Source organism: Silene latifolia, chromosome 8, assembly GCF_048544455.1.
Source record: "Silene latifolia isolate original U9 population chromosome 8, ASM4854445v1, whole genome shotgun sequence".
NCBI lineage: Eukaryota > Viridiplantae > Streptophyta > Magnoliopsida > Caryophyllales > Caryophyllaceae > Silene > Silene latifolia.
Window position 1 is genome coordinate 46,212,963 of NC_133533.1, and position 20,415 is coordinate 46,233,377.

Below are 20,415 nucleotides of genomic sequence, written 5' to 3' on the forward strand. Positions count from 1 at the left end.
CGATTAATTAGCGTAACCGTTCTCTTAGATAAACAAAGAAACCGGTTAATTAGTGTAACCGTTCTCTTAAATAAACCCGTTCCTCATAACTTAACTACTCGCCTTACAGTTTACCAGCACCCGAAACCCTCACTTTTCCTCTTTTATTCCTCACATCGACACTCAGGCTCCCAGTAATTCCTCATCTGATGTTGGTGATAGAACGCCGGCAGCCACATCGTGACCCACACCCGCCTTGTTATTTCCGCCACCAGTGCCGTGACCCACCTTGTTACTTTCGGCAACACCTCGCCAACGGCCAGTTCACCGTTTTCAATTGGGTTGGTTTTTTATCATTTTTTTAAACAAATCCTTTGTTTTTCCACATTTATTTTCGATTTATAATTGAATTTATGTTTGTTTTAATGATTTAGGGTATATGGATTCAATTATTTTATCTATTAGGGTACAATTAAGTATTAGTATTAGTATTAGGCCTTTCAATTAAACTTCAGTTCAACTTGAGTTCAATTGGGGTATTTTAATCGATTTGAGTAAATGGGATGGATTGCCAAATAATAAGTGCATACACCATTCCCTAATTTCCCAAATTAAGCATTCGAGACGCAAAGCACACAAAAATGCCGAACTGCATAGAATCGGATACTGAATTTAACCGTATCGATTTAACCATCCAAGCACTCCAGTCTGAGCATGCCCAAGTTGTCGCCCATGTTAGCAGTCTCACCGAGTCCAATATTCAGCTGGAGTCTGAATTTAATCGTCTTGATTCTGAGCTGCATAGAATTCGGATGGATGCGACCGAGGTAGCTGATCTACACGCCTTGCGGCTTCAACTCTGCAAAGAAAGGTCGGTCTGTCTATCTATCGACTATCTATTTCTACTTGTTCAATTCTCCCTTCCCTTTTTAGAATAGCTGATATATATTGTACACTACATTGTGGAATGTTGTTTAATACGTACACAGAGGCGCTATTGAGTTTGAGAAAAGACGAGAACAACTAACCTACAACAAAGATTAGGAAATGGACTCCAAATCACAGATATGAGTTATGAATTTCAGAGATTTCGTGCTCATTTACCACCCTCTAATCCAGGTATGTCACCCATCAACTTGCTTCTTTCTTTGTCTTCTCTAGTTATTCCACACCTTTCCCCATCCTATTTTCTTTTTCTGCTCTTTTTGTAGCATTGGGATACGGTGGAGGAGCTTCTGATATCGTTTTTCCCCGAACTTATTCTGCCCACTATCCTCTTGAAAACTGAAAAGTAACACTATATCTATCTTTTATCATCAGGAAATTTTAGCCTTGAGGATGCGACAACTTGGATTGTTGATCAGGAGAATGACCCTGATATCGACCAGATGCCTTTGGTATGCTATATCCTTTTCTCTTATATGTTTATTGATGACCGTAAAATAGTTTACTTTCTTGAAGTTGTACTCGTTGAACAAAAGTGTATTATAGTAATGTTGGCACCTGAGGTGCTTTAGATGGCAGGTCAATTATTTGATCATGAACCTTTTCGCTGGCATTATTTTTCGAAAGTTAGCTGCTTCCTCTTTTACCTTTTTAAGTTCTGTCTTGATATTATACTTTATCGCCTAGAAGGCGACTAATAACCTGTATTAATGAGCAAATCTATTATCCCTATCACATTCTGTATATTGATTGACTTTTATCACCGCAACTCATACATTTATTTCTTTATGTGCTCTTGTAAAGCATGATACTGGCTTTTGGAATGACTTTCCACAATTCGTTAGAGAGTTAAGCATAAGAGAAGGACCTTAAAAGGATAAATGAGGGTGAAAAGATGGAAAACATGGACAAATTAAAGAGTTCATGGAAAATAAACTTAACACCCAATACATAAATGAAAATGAAATGGAGACACCATGTCCATTTCATTTTGCATGTTCTGGAAATCTGGGCTTTGTGGGATGCTGATGGAAAAGTTAAAATCATGACCTGATGGGATTAGGGATGGCTTTCTAATCTAACGGAAATATAGATGGAATTTGATAATAGTTCCTTAACCGGAAAATTTTATAGTTTAGGTCCTTAACCGGAAACAAATGTATAGTTTGAGTCCTTATCTTCCCCTTAACTCATTCGTTAGAACATTGTGTGACATTTAGGTATATCTACTCACCTTACTCTAAAAGTCTCCAAAGGCACTCTACTGTTCATATGAACAGTACCAATACGTCGTCGTTTTAGAGTTCCACCTTTTTTCTCCTATTTTCTCACTTTTGTTTTCTCTTTGGTATTGTTTTTTTTTGGTTAAATGTGAGCTTTTGTATTAATAGAAAAGATATTACAAGCTAAAGCATTCATGTGTTAGTCTTAGGAAAACCAACACCATTACATGAGACAAAGATTTAACTTGGCTATCCAATATTCTTTAACTTCTCTATGCTATCTATCTTGTGAATGATTCTTTGACGAACTTGTGCTATGATCTCAGCTACAACATGTTCAGGCTTCTTCACTTTATGGTCCAATCTGCACGTGTTCCTGATATACCAGATGTTATACCAGATTGCCATCTTAGCCAAGCTACAAATCTTCCACTGAAGCTTGGTATAACCAGTACCACCAGTAAGAGTAAGATGCATCCAATCCTCAACTCCAAAGATCACCTTAGAAGTGTAGATACGATCAAAAACAGATGCTCATGAGTTTCAGCATCTGCTTCACACAAAAAACACCTATCAGAGCTGCACAGACTCAGTCTTGCTAGTTTAACACGAGTATTAAGAGCCTTCCTCTGAACCAGCCATCCTATAAAAGCATGCTTAGGAATATTCCATAGACTCCAAACATCAGAGTACCATTGGACAGGGGGGTGTGTGCCCTGTAACCAACAGTATCCAGAACTAACAGTATAACCAGTACCAGTAGGTTGCCCATTCCAGTGATGACCCTGATAACCACTAGAAAGAAGCTCCCTAGTTTTACAGATATTCCTCCAGTTCCAATTAGAATCTGGAGGTGGATGATAGTTAGACCAGTCAGCTCCTTTAAGGTAAACATGATCAATCCATAATACCCATAACCTATCAGCTTTAGTATACAGCCAGTGCACCAACTTCCCTACACTAGCCACATTCCACACCCCAGCATTTTTAATCCCTAGTCCTTCTTCCTTTTTTGTATGACAAATATCAGTCCAAGCAACCAAAGGAGCTCTATGGTATTCAGAGCTATTGTCCCATAAAAAATTCCTGCAAATAGCTTCAATTTGATGAATCACACACTTAGGAATAAGAAAAATAGATGCCCAATAGTTATGCAAGGTATTCAGCACATAATTAATGAGAACCAGTCTGCCTGCATAGCTGAGCTTCCTTGCCCCAATACCTCTAATTTTCCTTACTATTTTATCAATAAGAACTTGACAATCCCTCCTTAAAAGCCTGCCAGGTTGAATTGGGATTCCCAAGTATTTAAAGGGTAAAGTACCTTCCTGAAACCCAGAGACCTGAATGATATCAGCTTTCAAAGTAGCATCTACTCCATTAAAGACAACCTCAGACTTGGCAGCATTGACTTTTAGGCCAGAAGCTGCAGAGAAGGTAGCCATTACTCTCAGGAGCAGCATAATAGACTGACTGTCCCCTTTGCAAAACATCAGTAAATCATCAGCAAATAAAAGATGAGTCAATTTGAGACTCTTGCATAGGGGGTGATATCTGAAATGCCAATTGTCAGCAGCATAAAGCATGATTCTTGAGAGATACTCCATACAAATGCAAAATAAGAGAGGAGAAATAGGGTCTCCTTGCCTTAAACCCCTCTTTCCAGGGAAATATCCAAAATGAGCACCATTCAAATTCAAAGTGTAGGTAGGACAAGTAAGACAGGCCATTATCAACTGATGGAATTTAGAAGGAAAATTAAGAGCTGACAACATTTGATCCACAAACTTCCACTCTATAGTATCATAAGCCTTCTGTAAATCCATTTTGAACATACACCTAGGAGAAGCCATACCCCTATTGTAAAGCCTGATCAAATCCTGGCATATAAGAATATTTTCAAGGATGCTCCTCCCCTTCATAAAGGCTCCTTGATTCCTGCTAATGATGTCAGGCAAAATCACAGCAAGCCTAGCACACAGCAGCTTAGATATAGTTTTGTAAATCACATTACAACAGGAAATATGTCTATAATGCTTAACAGTCTCAGGTCTATCCACCTTAGGAATAAGAGTAATGATGGTAGCATTAAGCTGAGTCAACAATTTGCCAGTATCAAAAAAGTTTTGCACTGCAGCACAAATCTCATCACCAATAATCTCCCAAGCATCCCTAAAAAATTGACTTCCATAACCATCAGGTCCAGGAGATTTCCCCTTAGGGATTCTAAACAAACACTGCTTAACCTCCTCAGCAGTAACAGGCCGGCTCAAAATATTCCTATGTTCATCAGTACAGCAAGCTCCATTCCTCACAACAGTCAGGTTCACTTTCTCAGACTCAGTCTGAGACCCCAGAAGAGATTGATAATATTCAAGGAAAGCATCCTGAATAGAATCACCATCAGTACAAGATCTTCCATTCATATCCTCAATTTGGAAGACCTTATTAAGATAAATTCTTTTTTTGATAGCATGGTGAAAGTAATTAGTATTTAGGTCTCCTTCCAAAGACCATTGGACTTTGGCTTTCTGAATCAAAAAACTATCCCTTGCTGAAATCAGTTCCTTCAAATCATGGGCCATATCCATCTCCTGCTGTAATAAAACAATGTCACCAGGGTTCTCAACCAGCTTCTTCTGAATATTTTCAAGGGCCACTGTTGCAATAGTAGTGCTGTTTTCTATATCAGAAAAACAGTACTTATTCAAACTTTTCAGAGCAGGTTTCAAGGCTTTGAGCTTCTTAATAACAGAAAACATTTTTGTCCCCTGAAAATGAATGCTCCACACATTCTCAACAATATTCTTAAACTGACTAGCAGAGCCCCACATATTAAAATACTTGAAATTTTTCCTACCCCCAAAAGTAGAGTGAGTAGTCAAAACTGTACAGGGGCAGTGGTCAAACAAACCCTCAGGGTGAAAATAAGCATAGTTATCCCCAAAATCATCCAGCCAAGCTTGGTTACCCATGGCCCTATCCAGCCTGCTGTAGACTCTATCAGCAGGGTTTTGCTTATTAGACCAGGTAAACAAAGCACCTGTGGAGGGTATATCATCCATACCACAGATAGAAACACAATCTTGGAAATGTTGCATTTAAGCATCAGTAGTGTTCCCCCCTAATCTTTCTACTGGTGACAAAACAGTATTAAAATTCCCTAACCATAGCCAAGGTGGAGTATAGTCAAGGGAAATCTCTTTCAAAGTATTCCATAAAGCCACCCTTTCCTCCAAACCATTAAAAGCATAAATCATTGTGAGCTTAAAAGTCTTATTATCAGCTCTATATGTTACTATCATATGAATATGCTGAGCACTGTAGGAAATAAAGTTAACCTCAAAACAGTCTGGTTTCCATAAAACTCAAATCCTACCTCCTTTATGCCAACTGCGGTTAGTGGAAATGCTCCAACCATCACAAATTGAAGTGTTTTTATTCAAAAGAGTTCCAGGTTTCAATTTTGTTTCTAGTAACCCAAACAAGCCCACTCCATTATTGTGCAAAAACCATTTTACCACCTTCTGCTTATTCAGGTCATTAAGACCCCTAACATTCCAGAAACCTATGCTATGCATTGATAGTGTCCTCAGGGGGGTCCTTGCCACTCTCTACTACCCCCCCCCCCCCCCTTGGAAGCATTAGAGTTATTCAAAGCATCTAGAAATGAATACTTACTAAATTTAGCAGATAATCTTACCCCCACAACATTCTCCTACCTATTCAATCTCATAATATGCTTTCTTTGGAGTAGATTGTATAGGTACGAGATCTAATCGTGTGAAGAGGAGGAAAATTGGTAGGTGTTAGAATAGGAGAGCTGCTCTCGGGATTCACAACAAATGCTACTTGAACCTTGTCTATTTGAACAGGCTTCCCGGACTGTTTGATCTTTGGTTTTGGTTTTGAAGGTTTCTTAATGGTTTCTTACATCACATGTAGCATTATGACCTATCCCATTACAGCTAGTACATGAGATAGGCTTCCACTCATACTCAACAGGCACAAAAACCAATTTCCCTGATTCATCCAAGAACTTCACTTTTGCAGGCAAGGGTTGGTCCATAGCCAATTCCACCATAACCCTAGCATAACTAAGCCTCACTTTGTCATGAGTGTCTTGGTCTTTTTTAACAAATTTACCGACTAATCCAGCAATTGCTGGTAAACAACTCCCCCAAAATTTCAGAGGAACATTAAACAATTTCACCCAGACAGGAACAACATCAACTTTCGCCTTAACAAGCTCCATATCCACCGTCCATGGCTTAATAACAATAGGCTTGTTATCATAGAGATAATATCCAGATCACAAAGTGAGCATCCCTATCCTCATTCTTAGTAAATCTAACAAGAAATACTCCATTATCTAAAAACGAAACTCGTTCCACACCAAACCTACCCCAGACATTATAAATATAATCCTCAACCAAAGCCCAGGGGGGGTTTGCACCCAAGATGTAACACATAACAGAATGAGACCAAAAATCTACCTCTGTTTTGATGTCCTCATGGGTAAACTCAAGAGCTCCTCGGAGGCTTCCTCCTCATGGATAGTTGGTAGAACAAGAACATCCTTTCCTCCATGACGAAGTAGCCAACCCTCCTGCAAGTCCTCATCCTCCTCGGTAACATCCTGGACTTCATATTCGGTAGGTCAGTAAGACAGGGATACCCTGAATATCTTGCATCGAACGGGTTTTCCGAGTATCGGAGGAAGAGGGAGCCTCAAAGGTGGTAACCTTTAGGACGTTCATGGCTTCTACTATGAATACGATGCTTTTTGTGATTTTTGAGCAGATTTTAATGAAGAAGAAGAGGTCATTAAAGGAGAAAAACGGTTTTGTTGAGTAGCCTTAACTGCCGTCATTGTGGAATTTTATGAAGATTTTAGGTTAGAAAATCGCTTTCTCTCTCATCTCTCTCTTCTCACATTGGTTTATGTTTCTCTTTGGTATTGTTGTTCCCACAATCACTTTTGTTTTTGAAGTCTGCCTGTATTAAGTGATTTATTGACTTATTGTCTTTTTTCTTTGGTTTGAAGGAATAGAGGACACCAACTTGGAAAGGAGACAAATGATTTGGAAAGAGAAAGAGAAAAGGTATAATCTTGTACAGAAATCAGCGTCAATTTTTCAAGTTCCTACTAACAGATATTCATGGTATAACTGTTGTCATTTGAAAATCTTCTTTGCTGCTTACTTTCGACTTACATCTGCTTGATATTGCTTAATATAACGGTCTGTATAACCTAGGCATTATTCTTCATATGTCACACATACTGGAAAGGAACTTCTCGAGGCAAAGCGAAATGCAGAAGAAAATGCAAGAAAATGGTGGATGAAGACGATGATTACAATTTCTTGATGTTCAATTATTTTTGCACTTGGATGCTACTAAGTAATGAGGATTCAAGGATTTTTATTTATGTCTTGCAAGTATTTTCGATATTTCGATATTTGTAGTCGTCACATTAACTTTGTAAATTTTTTCAAGGATTCAAATAAAATTTGTTGCGTTGTTTTACGCTGGAGTTTCTGAATTGTAATGCAGGTTTAATTCATATATAAGCTATACGATTCAATCGTGTAGGGGGTACGATTAAAAATGAAATATATAAAAAAAATTGACATTATCAAAGAGAACGGTTAATTGTGAAGCCTGTTCTCTTTGAAATTATCAAACAGAAATTACGCCAAATAACAACGAGCACGGTTATGGAGCGCAACCGTTCTTACTGTGATTTATCAACGAGAACGGTTATGGAGCGCGACCGTTCTTATTGTTGTTACAAAGAGAACGGGTTGACTATTTTACAACCGTTCTCGTATATCAAAGAGAACGCTTGGCCACATGACGGTCCAAACTACGTACAAGAACGGTCGGTAACCGTTCTCTTTGATCATTTTTGTAGTAGTGTTTAGGCATAACTTTCTCTACAAGACTCGGAATAAGGTGATTTTGGTGGCGTTGGAAAGCTAAAAGAAAGATCTAGAACTTTCTGTGAAATAGGTCTGACCCAAAAAAGTCGTTATCACCTCGTAAAACGGGCCGAAAGGTCGGGTTGTCATTTTAGCTAAATGAAATGCACATTTTGTAATGTAAACTTTTAGTTTAGCCTAATAAAGTGACATGAGACTCAAAATGAGATATAATCTCAACATTTTATGACATCCTAACCTTAGGTAGACAAGCACCTTGCTTTTGACTCGGGATTTGACGGTTTTAGGAAATGAAGACGGTTTTTGACCCGGACTCCAAATGTACTCTAATTACTGCCAAAACGACCGTAATGACACCTAGATGACGACCATGAGGTAGACAAAAGTGTTTGAGTTACCTTTTATTAACCGATTTACGAAATATCATAAAATCACGACATATGCTAGACATGCGACCCAATCATCACTGGGTGTTTGGCGGGAGGTGCAGAAATGAGGTATCTACAGAGCCCCCGCTTTGACTGAGGCTTGGACAAGGCGAAAGTCAAAGTATAGCCCTCAGGTCAATCGAAGATTACAACCTGATGACTATGGCGACGCGAGGCGGTTCAAGGGGTCTGAACCAAGGACCTGTCGTCGGGAACATTTTAGAGTCTGTCGACTATCGGGGAGGGTCGTTTAAAGTCTATTAGACTACGTAAGGAAGCTCGCCAGCCATAAGAAGAGACCATACCTGAAACTTCTTTCTTGAGATGTTTCCGGAGGTGTATAGAAGCTAAGGTTAAGCGTAGGAGCTAAGGTTAAGACCTAAAGGATATGTAAGGATTGTGCTAGGGTGTGGGAACCTAAAGGAAAACATCAACGGGAAGGACGCCAAATATAAGTTCAACTTAAAGGGATAACCAAGGTTTGAGTGTAGGAACTCTAAGAAAAGGTGACTCTAAAGAAAAAAGGTGATCCTAAAGGAATATGATCCTAAAAGGAAAAGGTGATCCTAAAGGATTATGATCCTAAAGGGAAAAGGTGATCCTAAAAGAATATGATCCTAAAAAGGAAAAGGTGATCCTAAAAGAATATGATCCTAAAAGGAAAAGGTGATCCAAAAGGATTATGATCCTAAAGGGTATAAGTGTATGAACTCTAGGGAGTTTGGGAACCTAAAGAGCTAGGCGCGTGAACCTGGGTATATGAACCTAAAAGGATGGCTGGTATGGGAACTTAAAGGCTTATGAACCTAAGAGGAATTGGGATCCTAAGGTTAAGTTTAGGAACTACTGGGTTACTAATTCTTGTTTTTAACGCGTGCGTTTAAGCTTTCTGAGGTATGAGAACTCCAAAAGGATTTATGGGTTTATGAACCTAAGGACGTTGGTGTGGGAGCTTAAAGGTTTATGAACCTAAAGGAAGCCATTTTGGGATCTAAGAATCTAGGGTTAAGAATCCTAACTTTGGGTTTACAAACCTAAGGAAGGAGGCTCTGGTTTGGGAACTTCTGGAGAACAACCCCTTTGCCGAACTCTGTGAGGAAACAAAAATGTCAAGGGTAGCAGGACGTAGGCGGGAACTGCTGGGGAATCTGCTTGGGTCGTCTTCAAACAAACTTCGATAAGTCTTGGGGTTGATGTTGATCTCCATGTCAATGTCTGTCCGTGTACTCTCGCTGGGGGATTATTGTGGTTGAATCTCCATGTCTCGAGAGGGAATGTCTGTCCGTGTACTCTCGCTGGGGGAACAGAATAGAGGTGTGTCGAAACACCTGTCAAAAAATATTCGCTCGTTGTGACAAGCAAGGTCTTGGTAAAGCACTGCTTCTAATACTTACCTGCATGGTTAGTAGCCACACAAGAACACAATCTAATAATAGCACATAAACACATATGCACGTAAGCAATGGACCTCAAATGAGGAAGCACATAGGTCTTACAAAAGTTGTTTCCTTATAAAAGTGTTTAAAACTTGCTTAAAGAAATTTGTCGTTTGTAATGCGATATGTATATTCAATGGGCTTTAGACACGTGACTGACGGGACGTAGACCTTATACGGACGCAAAATATAGACTTAACTTGGACTGACGCGACACTATTTTAGATTTGACGTGACACATGGATGACCTAGACAGACTTTGCTTAAGCATGCACAACCCCTAGCCAAGTGTGAGTGACAACGCATATCAGTTCCAAAGGTAGAAGAATTGCAAAGGGTGCATATAAAGGCAAGGTGATACCCGTCGTTGTGAGTACCAAAAATAAATTTATAATTCCTATTAAAACTAACCTAGGCTAGTGGTAACAGGGTCGAACCACAAGGAGGCGAATGTAATTGAAAGTTTTCTAAATTTAGTCTAAGGTAACAAGTGTGGGGGTTGATTTGATTTGGTCTATAGCTAATAACAATAAAAAACAATAAACCAAAGAAATATATTAAATAAAATATAAAGAAGGGTACTAGGATGGTTGGTTCACTATAGTTTCGGCGGTAGCAAACTAAGTCGGTCTAAATCAAACACATGAGGCGGGAAACAAGAGGTCCTCTCGGTCCACTCTTTACAGATAACATCTTTCGATCTCGCTATAAGTCCCTAATATCACTAATACTGACTCTCGTCCTGAAAAGTGACTAATAATCTAAACTTTACCTATCTTTCGATCTCAGCATAGTTTAGTCATTTTAATTGGTGGTCAATCAACTGTCCCTATCTCTCGATCTAATGGGTCAGTCATGTCCTAAACATTCAACTAGTCGTGTGCACTCGATTCGTCGAATAAAGAATTAAAACAATTAAAACGAAGGTAAAACCTCACGTGGTCAGCCGATCGACCAGGTATGGCGGTCGATCGACCAACACGCGAATCAGGCCGTGTTTATTCTATGCCGCCTACACTATAATTCCCTTACATGCTAGTACGAATAAATTAGCTACTCATACTAAGAATGATAACGACAATAAAGTTAATGAAATAAATAGAAGGATTCATTCTTGAAATAATAGAACAAACGATTAACATAAAACGATGATTACGGTTTCGGGAAACTAACTAGCAATTTCTATACTATCAACGCAATAAAGATGAACTGAAATAAGAGTAAGGGAATACCGAAATTGCAGAAGGATTGTAACGGAATGATTGAAAGCACAACGAAAATCCAATGCGAAATAATATCCCAAACCCTAATTATTTGATAAACTAAACTGAATGTAAAACGAGGTAAAAGCTAGATCGATATTCTGAAAACTCATGCTACGTTATATAAGCAAAGTACGCAACTATTATTCCTAAACCTAATAACTCATGGGCTTGATAAATCTCGATCTTTTAATTATCGTCTGAAGTAGCGGCTTGGTCGATCGACTAAGGTAACCGGTCGATCGACTGCTCTGAGCTGAACAGTAGCTTATGGATCCCGTGGGTTGGTCGATCGACTAAGGGGGCCACTCGATCGACTGCTTTAGCTGTTAAACCGCTTTTAACTTCTCGTGGATTTGTCTTTTGGGCCTTGGAATGCGCACCAAGCTCGTTCCTTAAGTGAATTCTTTACGCCAAATGCAATGCAAGGTACTCGGGGACGGATTTAGCTCGATTTCCGCTGAATTCTTCACATTTCTGCAATAATGTACAAAAACATGAAAGTAGACGGAAATAGGGGAAATGGTAGCTTAAACTACACAAATGAGCTCTGAAATGCGTGTAAAACAGGATGTAAAACATCATATAAAAGACACGCATCACAAGGCATGAGCCATGGATCAACTATCTACTTGGACATTCTTTTGCTGCTGATTGCTGTAAAAGAGACCCCTCTTGAGGTACGATAACTTGGAGAATAGATCTAAGACCTTGCCATTGTCCATACCGAGCACTAGCTAGACTTAAAGAAATAAAGGAAGGGTGGCATCTTGGAAGAGAAGCCCCAGGATGAGAAGATGACTCTGGACTTTGGTAAAAAAGAGGCTGGGCGACAATAAGGAGCCTCCAATATAGAGGTGTTGGTTGTGGAAGGGATGTTAATTGAGGCTGGAAGGTTGCAATAGAGGTTGAAAGTTGATGGTTGAGGTGGTTGATAATTGAGATTGAAAGTTGAAAGTGGGGATGGTTGTGTCCTTGAGGACTGCCTACGTATTCACGTGAAGTAAAATCAAACCAGATCGTAGTTCTGAGGTTTGGTTAATTTTATTTGGGTGTTGTGGTTGTATCCTTCTTGTGTAAGAAAAGACTGCCTACGTATCCAACTGAGAAGGTGAAATCAAACCATGATCGTAGTTCAAGTGTGTGCCTAAGCTATGTTGTTAGGACCCTAAAGTGCAGGGGTCACAAGGGTAATAGTCCTTTGGTGACTCGAAGAATCAATTTGAGATAACTCCCTCTGATCATAGACCAAAGAGGTATAACTAAATTTGTAAAAAAATTTCTTGTCGTGTGAACACACTTAGTCTACCCTAAGGATTGGATATAGGTTCGTCCCGTCCTAGGTAGCAAAGTATTTGAAGACTCCGTGTTTGGGTCAAGGTGAAACTGGATTGGATATTTGGAATGTGGAGCTCGGTAATAAGAGGCTTTGATGAACAAATCTCTGGAGCTTGATTTTGTGGAGTTAAGGCTTGATGGGATTATGGCTTGTAATATGGCTTGGAAATGGGGTCTCTTGGCTTAATGTAGCCTGAGCACATAAAGGTAGGTTAAAATGACGCGGGTTCAAATTTCCATGTCTTGGCCCTAAAGGATGGGTATATTTGACGAGCTTGAGAAGATTCTCAAAATTCCTAACTATCTCCCTGTAACGGTCTTGAGAAGGACTTAGGGTGTATGAAATGTATGAAAGGCTAAGTGAAGGTGCTAGCTGACCATCTTCATTGATGTCTTGATTCTATATAGACTTCAGCAGTATTCCGTTTAGCATTTGATTTCAGGCTTGTTCTGAATTCAAACTCAGATTCTTGGTCTAGAATATATCTCGGATTTTTGCTCAGATTCTTGATTCGGTTTTTGAGGATAACGTTGACTTTGGATATTGACTTGCTTGATTGATTGAGCCTTCTTCTTTTGACTCTTTTGTCTTGGATATTGGTTTTGGTTCATTTCTCTTTGAGTGAGCCTTTGTCTTTGATCATGGCTCGTATCGTCTTGGATTTTATTGCTACCATGGATTTGGGTCAGACTAGCACCTTTGTTGTGAAATGGGTTGGTCTTTAGTAACACGGGTTATTTATTGTGGGGAATGGGCTTGCCTTCCGTCATGGATCGTTAACAAGGGAGATGGTCTGGATTCGTCCTAGAATCTCTGGAGATAGGCTCGTCCTAAACTAGGGTTATAATGAGGTTTCTATTGCCAGACATGGAATAGTTAAGGAAAATGAACACGGAGTTTCAGGTCCTCTACAACATAGAACGGAACATTATCTAAGTGCACTCACTTCGACTGTCATACGTTGTTGTTTAAAAATGTCTCAAATCAATTCTTGTTGTCACAGGAAAAGGGTAAAGGAAGAGACAGGATAGAATATGTGGATTGAAAATTGTACTTTTATTGAAATGAATAATAAATGTTTTTAACATAGACTCGAAAAGACATGTGACTCGTGGGACAGCCCCCAGCTTGTCACTGGAAATGGAAACGGACAAGAAGGAAGACACTAGAACAAATATGAGATAGAAAGCCTAAGACTCGGACTCGAACTCGGACTTTGACGCGATCTTAGATCTAGACTCGTAATCATCGGCCCATACTTGAACATCTTCTTTTCCAGCGATTGGCTTCGGCATCTGGCTTTGAGCATTCATCCATTTGAACACCCCGTCCTCATTATTGGGAACACTGGAAGGATAACAATCAAGAAGAGTTTCTTGATAAGTGGTATATCCATGAGGATTGCCTAAGTTACCTTGTGGGTTAAAGGTTGAGAGAGACAATTTCCCGCTTTCAATCATATCTTGGATCACATGCTTGAGCTTATAGCACATCCCAGTATCGTGTCCTTTGCCCCTGTGATACCGGCAACATACGTTCTCATCCCAGAATTTAGCCTTCTTTTCTGGATCAGGTGTAGGACCGATAGGTTTCAACATTCGTCGTTCTATGAGTCTATGAAGGGCATCAGTGTATGTAATACCAATGTTGGTAAATTTCCTAGGGCGTGTATCCTTCTTCTCGGAAGCCTTTGTGAATGACCTTGAAGAGTTGTTAGGTTTCTTTGATGAAGGCTCCATGAGGTTGCCTTTGTTGATTTTGATTCCTGGATGAGATGAACTATGAATAGATTGCTCGCTCGTTGCTTTAGGACTATTAGGTTGAGGGTTTGTCTTGAAACTTTTCATCTTGAGAGGTTGGGCATCAAGCTTCTTACCCATTTCGGCGAACTGGTTTTATATGTTGGAAAGCCGAGAGTTTAGGCTATCAATAGCTCCCTCTATTTTGGAAAATTTGTTGTTGAAGACAATGGAAAGCATGAGCATTTCACTTTGGATATCGTCATCTTCGAGGACATTGATTTCTTCATCGTCACGAGGATTGAGGAGATGAGAATAGTCTAGAGATGATTCTTCGTCATGTTTAATGATATTAGACCCAAGAGGGTCGATTTTCTTAGATTGCGTGACAGAAGGTGGCTTAGGAAGCTTACCTTCTTCGATCATATCTTGGATGGTGTGTTTCAAGAGAAAACACTCTTCAATATCATGGCCTCTACCTTGGTGATATAAGCAGTATTTGTTGCCCTTCCAAAGGTTCATCTGTTTCTCTAATGGTGGATCCGGAGTCGGCCCTATTGGATGTAGCTTGCCTTGGGCAGAAAGTCTCTTCAAAGCATCGGCATAAGACATGCCTAAATTGGTAAGCACCCTTTGATGCCTCCCACGTTTCCTTTTAGCTGTTTTCGGCTTTCTAGGACGATGGTTATTGCAAGAGGTAAGGTTTGGACGACTTAGACTAGTGGTTTCTCTAGGTGGTGTGTTCTTTTCCACCATTCCATTCTCGAGGGTGAGGACGCGAATGCTCAAATTTTCCACTGTAGCTTGAACTCGTAGGACCATGGCATAAACATCTTGGAGAGACACGGTGATTGTAGCTTGAACTGCTTCGTGACTTTGCTGACTAACGGAACTTGCTGGATTCCTACTCGACAGAAATGACGCGCATTACAACTCGATTCGACATGGGATCACGCATACTAAGGAAACAAACAAAGGAAGGGATAAGATGACAAATCTAGACTTGACTTGTGAATTCGTGAAATGTCGTGAGCGACTTCTCGTGTTTGAATTCACGGTGCTTGACTATAATTTTTGCCTTGAGTGTTAACTTTGACGAAGTGATCCTTTATATGATTGACCTTATTGAAGGGATTGATGACACGTGTTGATTCTAATTTGTGTGTTTAAGACAGACTTGACTCGAGGTTCGGGTATGTGTATCCCGAACGTGTCATTAGGAGAATTCAAGAAACGGATTTTGGAATGACTTGATGTGTTAGCCTCGAGTGCATGAGTCGAGGTGTGAAAATGTTTAGATCCTAATTGAGTTGGGGTAGGGAGTCCAAAATGACGGCGTGACGCCTTAGGACTTGACTTGAATTTTGAAAAGACCCAAAATGTAAAGGAAGACGAGTTTATGACTCGACAGAGTTCCGACTAGGACATAGTCGGTTTGAACTTTGACTCTAACTTAGCCCAATTGAATTTACACATTTACATTTACATGTTGGAAAATATTTTATTTTTTTTTCTTTTGGATTTTTTGGTTTCTTTTTTGTTTTTACGTTTTTTTTCTTGTTTTTGTATTTGGTTTTGAAATGGGTTTTAGGCCCGAAGTTTGACTCGATATATGGACAGAGTTTAGGCTTATTTTGCGCTATTTTGAAAATATTTATATTTTGAAAAGGATTTTATTTTACAAAATGTTGATCACATATGATACAAACATATATACAGGCATTATAACGGGATGCTGAGTGCATTTAAAAGGGTTTTTGTTTAAAGGGTGGGTTGCCATACCGAACAATCAAACCCGAGGTCTGTGGAGAGGCTCGTACCAAACAAGAGTAAGGCCGATTCCTAGTCCATTTCCTCAACCAGTGAAAGTCCTTGATACAAACAAGAGTAAGTACCATGGTATGGATGACGTCAATCGCTATCCATCCTTAGGCCCAAATAAGAATTAGGATCGTTTAGACGGGACGATTGGTCGAATGGGTTGGGTTGGGCCTAGGAAGGCCGAATAAACGGTCTAGGAAGACCGAGTTATGAAAACCGACAATTGTCTTGTACAAACTATTCCGTAACCTTGTTCAAGTTTCACCCTTTTGGCTACACGTAAGTATATTTTCCCCAGCGGAGTCGCCAAACTGTGGACGCGGGCCCACGGGGGCGCTTGGGAACAAGCGTTTGCATTTGTGGAGTCGCCACCAATTTATTGTGGAAAATTGGAAACCGTTCGAATACCTCGTGCCATGTCAAGACACAAAGTAGTGACATGAACACCAAGAACTCGTTACCCTTAGCATTCTATGTCTAGAATGACTCTCGTGGATGCTAATGAACACGAATGTTCACAGAGATCTGGAGTAAGGGGTGAGGGTACGTATTAGGAAGCTCTTTTGATCGAACACCTAATCCAGCCCGCCTCGATAGCGGCCTTTACTAAATATTAGGGAAAAATTGTCCATACTCGATATATTGTCGATTATATGCATGCAATGCAACATTCATTAGATTAATCCTAGCATGTGAAGAATTAGACTAAGTCGGTGAACAAGTAATTAGCACATAAATTGGAGTCGAAGTGAATGTTAGATTAATTACATGTGAATGCCAAGTAAATAAATCATACATAATAAATACGAATACGAAATAAAGAAATAAATTACAGTTGATAAACTTGAATTTATGTCATAAACATGCCCAAAAGAGTTTTAGGAATAAAATAAAAGAATAAATGAAAATTGGAAAAAATAAGGAAAGTGGAAATTGATTTAAATTAGGAAAATTGGAAAATAAGGAAATTTGAAGAAAAGAAAAATTTGGAAAATAAGGAAAATATGAAGAAAAGGAAAATTTGGAAAATAAGGAAAATTTTGAAAATATGGAAATTTAGAAAATTTAGAAAATTTGGAAATTTGGAAAATAAGGAAAATATGGAAATTATGGAAAATATGGAAAATATGGTGATAATGAGAATAATGGTTAATTAAAATCCTAATTAGAAACCCTACGTCAAAACGAGAAGAGTTCAGAGGCAGAAACCACCTCAGAACAGGCGCAGCATCTGCTGCGTCCTCTGGAAGAGGCGCAACACTTCCTGCGTCTGTTCTTGAGTGGGGTTCTGACTGTGAAAGTCAGACTCGCGATTTTTTAATGTTCGTTGGTTAATTTACATTGATTTATTGATTGGTAACTCGAGTAGAAGTGATTAATTGATTTACATGCATCTGGGATCGTAATGAAGTGAAAGAAAACAATTTAAAACGAATTATTATAAGTTAGATATTATTTACGATGTTGGAATTGATTTATTTACAAACTTGAAGTTAATGGTGGAAACAAAGGATTATGAATTGATGAAGAAAACAGATTTAAAACATGTATCAAAGACGAAATCAAGGGACTTGATATGAATGGATCGAGTCTCTAAAATCCGAGTTTGAATTTGTGACGAAAACCCACAAATATTAATTATAAGGGATTTAAGTCGAAAATTATTGAAATGGATTTATAAAAACTAATTTGAAAATTATTAGTGAAATAAGGGAAAGAACGAAGAAAGAAAAATAAAAGACGAAAGGAACAAAAACCCGAGGAAGAAGAAGAAATGCATCAACTGAAAGCAACCCCTGGAAGAGGCGCAGCAGATGCTGCGCCCTTTCCAGAAGGCGCATCAGTTGATGCGATTCTTCCCCACGTCAGATCTGTGTTACTTCCGTTAAAAGGGTTTTAAAAAGGTGATTTTAAAAGACGGTTTCGAGCATGCTTATGACATAAATTCTTACATTAATTATAATACAGAAAATAAATACATTAAATAAAATACATTAAATAAAATAGAGATTTTACACCCTCAGACTTACATGTTAGCGTTGCGAGATTTAACTAAATCGGTTTTTAGTGGTAACTCGACTCGATCTTTAATGCAAATATGAAAGTGCCCTTGAAAAAGGATTTAAAAGCAAATTGAACTGATTAATTGATGATGGTGTAGTGGAGTTTTTTTTTTTTTTTTTTTTGGTGAAATGTAAGAATTCCATTAATAACCGTAACAAAAGTTACAACACCGTTTTTTTGGTTACACAACAGTTTCAATTCCTAAAAGGAATCTACAGATGCAATTTAACACTACTTAGCCACATAACATCTCGACTTACTAAATTAGGCTGAAGCCGTGAACTAACTCTCATTTTTAGTATCTTCATTATCTGTGACACAACTAGATTAGGCATAAGAATACAGCCTGCAACCCTAGCCTGATTACGTTGGATCCAAATGTGGTATTGAGCTGCAAGAACAGCACACAGGAGGACCCCTTTCTTCAGTTTGGAATGCTGCCCAGAACCTATCAGATATATCAAGTCAGTTGGAGGAAGAGCAACATCCAACAGAGTACCAAGCTCAACATAGATCTTTCTTGCATATTCACATGTCTGAAACAAGTGAATATGATTTTCAATCCCCTTACCACAGAGTAAATAGTCAGCATCAGCAGCTATGCCTAGGGACAGCAGCCTCTCCTTGAGCAGAAGAGCCTCTCTAGCCACAAGCCAAGCAATAAATTGATGTTTAGGGATACACCGGTGTAGTGGAGTTGGTCAAATTGGTCGGTCATGCAAAACGAGGCTGGTACTCGGAAGGATCCGAGCTTACGCGGTCGAAAGTTCAAGCACGTAGGCGCCAATAAGCAAGAGCGTGGTCTTAGAATGCAAAGGGAGAAGAGAAGGGCGGACACTCGCGTGAGAAATATGAGGAACGAAGGTCCCTATTTATACTAATCACACGGAGGGAATTAGGAAAGGAGAGAAAGATCCGGAAACAACCGACTTAGGTTAAACACGGAAACTTGGACAAAAAGAAAACCTTGAGGAAAAGGCGCAGCAGTGTTGCGTCCCTTGGAAGAGGCGCAGCACTTGCTGCGTCCTTTCCTCAGCGGGTTCCTCCTGCGCAAGAAAGCGCGTTTGACAGCCTGTCGTTTTTTAGGCATAACTTTCTCTACAAGACTTGGAATAAGGTGATTTTGGTGGTGTTGGAAAGCTAAAAGAAAGATCTAGAACTTTCTGTGAAATAGGCCTGACCCAAAAAAGTCGTTATCACCTCGTAAAATGGGCCGAAAGGTCGGGTTGTCATTTTAGCTAAATGAAATGCACATTTTGTAATGTAAACTTTTAGTTTAGCCTAATAAAGTGACATGAGACTCAAAATGAGATATAATCTCAACATTTTATGACATCCTAACCTTAGGTAGACAAGCACCTTGCTTTTGACTCGGGATTTGACGGTTTTAGGAAATGAAGACGGTTTTTGACCCGGACTCCAAATGTACTTTAATTACTGCCAAAACGACCGTAATGACACCTAGATGACGACCATGAGGTAGACACAAGTGTTTGAGTTACCTTTTATTAACCGATTTACGAAACGTCATAAAATCGCGACATATGCTAGACATGCGGCCCAATCATCACTGGGTGTTTGGCGGGAGGTGCAGAAATGAGGTATCTACAGTGCTCTTCTCATTTTCTCTGCGAAAATGGTGATGCAGAGTGGCTGCATGATTTAGACATGGAAGACCAAGGGGTTACCGACTGAAACAGCTTAGCTCTTGCCTTTTACAAGAGAGATTTTTCGCCCCTAAAGACAAATACCCCGAGAAATCAAATTACTAGTTTCAAACAAGGTCCTACTGAGGACTTAAACGAGGCATGGATTCGTTTTAAGAGGCTGGTCCGCTCAGTCCCTCACCATGGGTTTCAGAAGTGGTTTCTCTGCAAATAGTTCTACAATGGACTATATGATGACCATCGGGCTCTACTCGATTCTTCAGCCAACGTGAGATTCCTGGACAATACTAATGATACCAATGCCAGGAAACTAATTGACTAAATAGCTACCCACACTGCTAAATATGGGAATCCCAGAGGTAGTACGAGAGGGGGAGGATCATTCGATGGAGCTGTTGCAGCTCAGTTAGAGGCATTAACTCCCCAGATCACCGAACTAAAGACATCCCAGTCTTTGGGAAACTAGCAGATAGTTTATGCCATGACCCATCAGGAAACCCCTTGTGAGAGATGTGTTATTGCAGGGCATGGTGCAGTTGAATGTGTGAGCCTCTTGGAGCAGGTGCA

The 20,415-nt window shown here is 39.5% G+C and overlaps 1 non-coding gene across 1 annotated transcript; it reads right to left on the minus strand.

Moving 5' to 3' along the window:
• Window positions 1-19,930: 19,930 nt before the first annotated feature.
• LOC141597954 (small nucleolar RNA R71) lies at window positions 19,931-20,037 on the minus strand. Its single transcript, XR_012523161.1, has one exon. It is a non-coding gene; the product is annotated as a small nucleolar RNA R71 (small nucleolar RNA).
• Window positions 20,038-20,415: the final 378 nt, after the last annotated feature.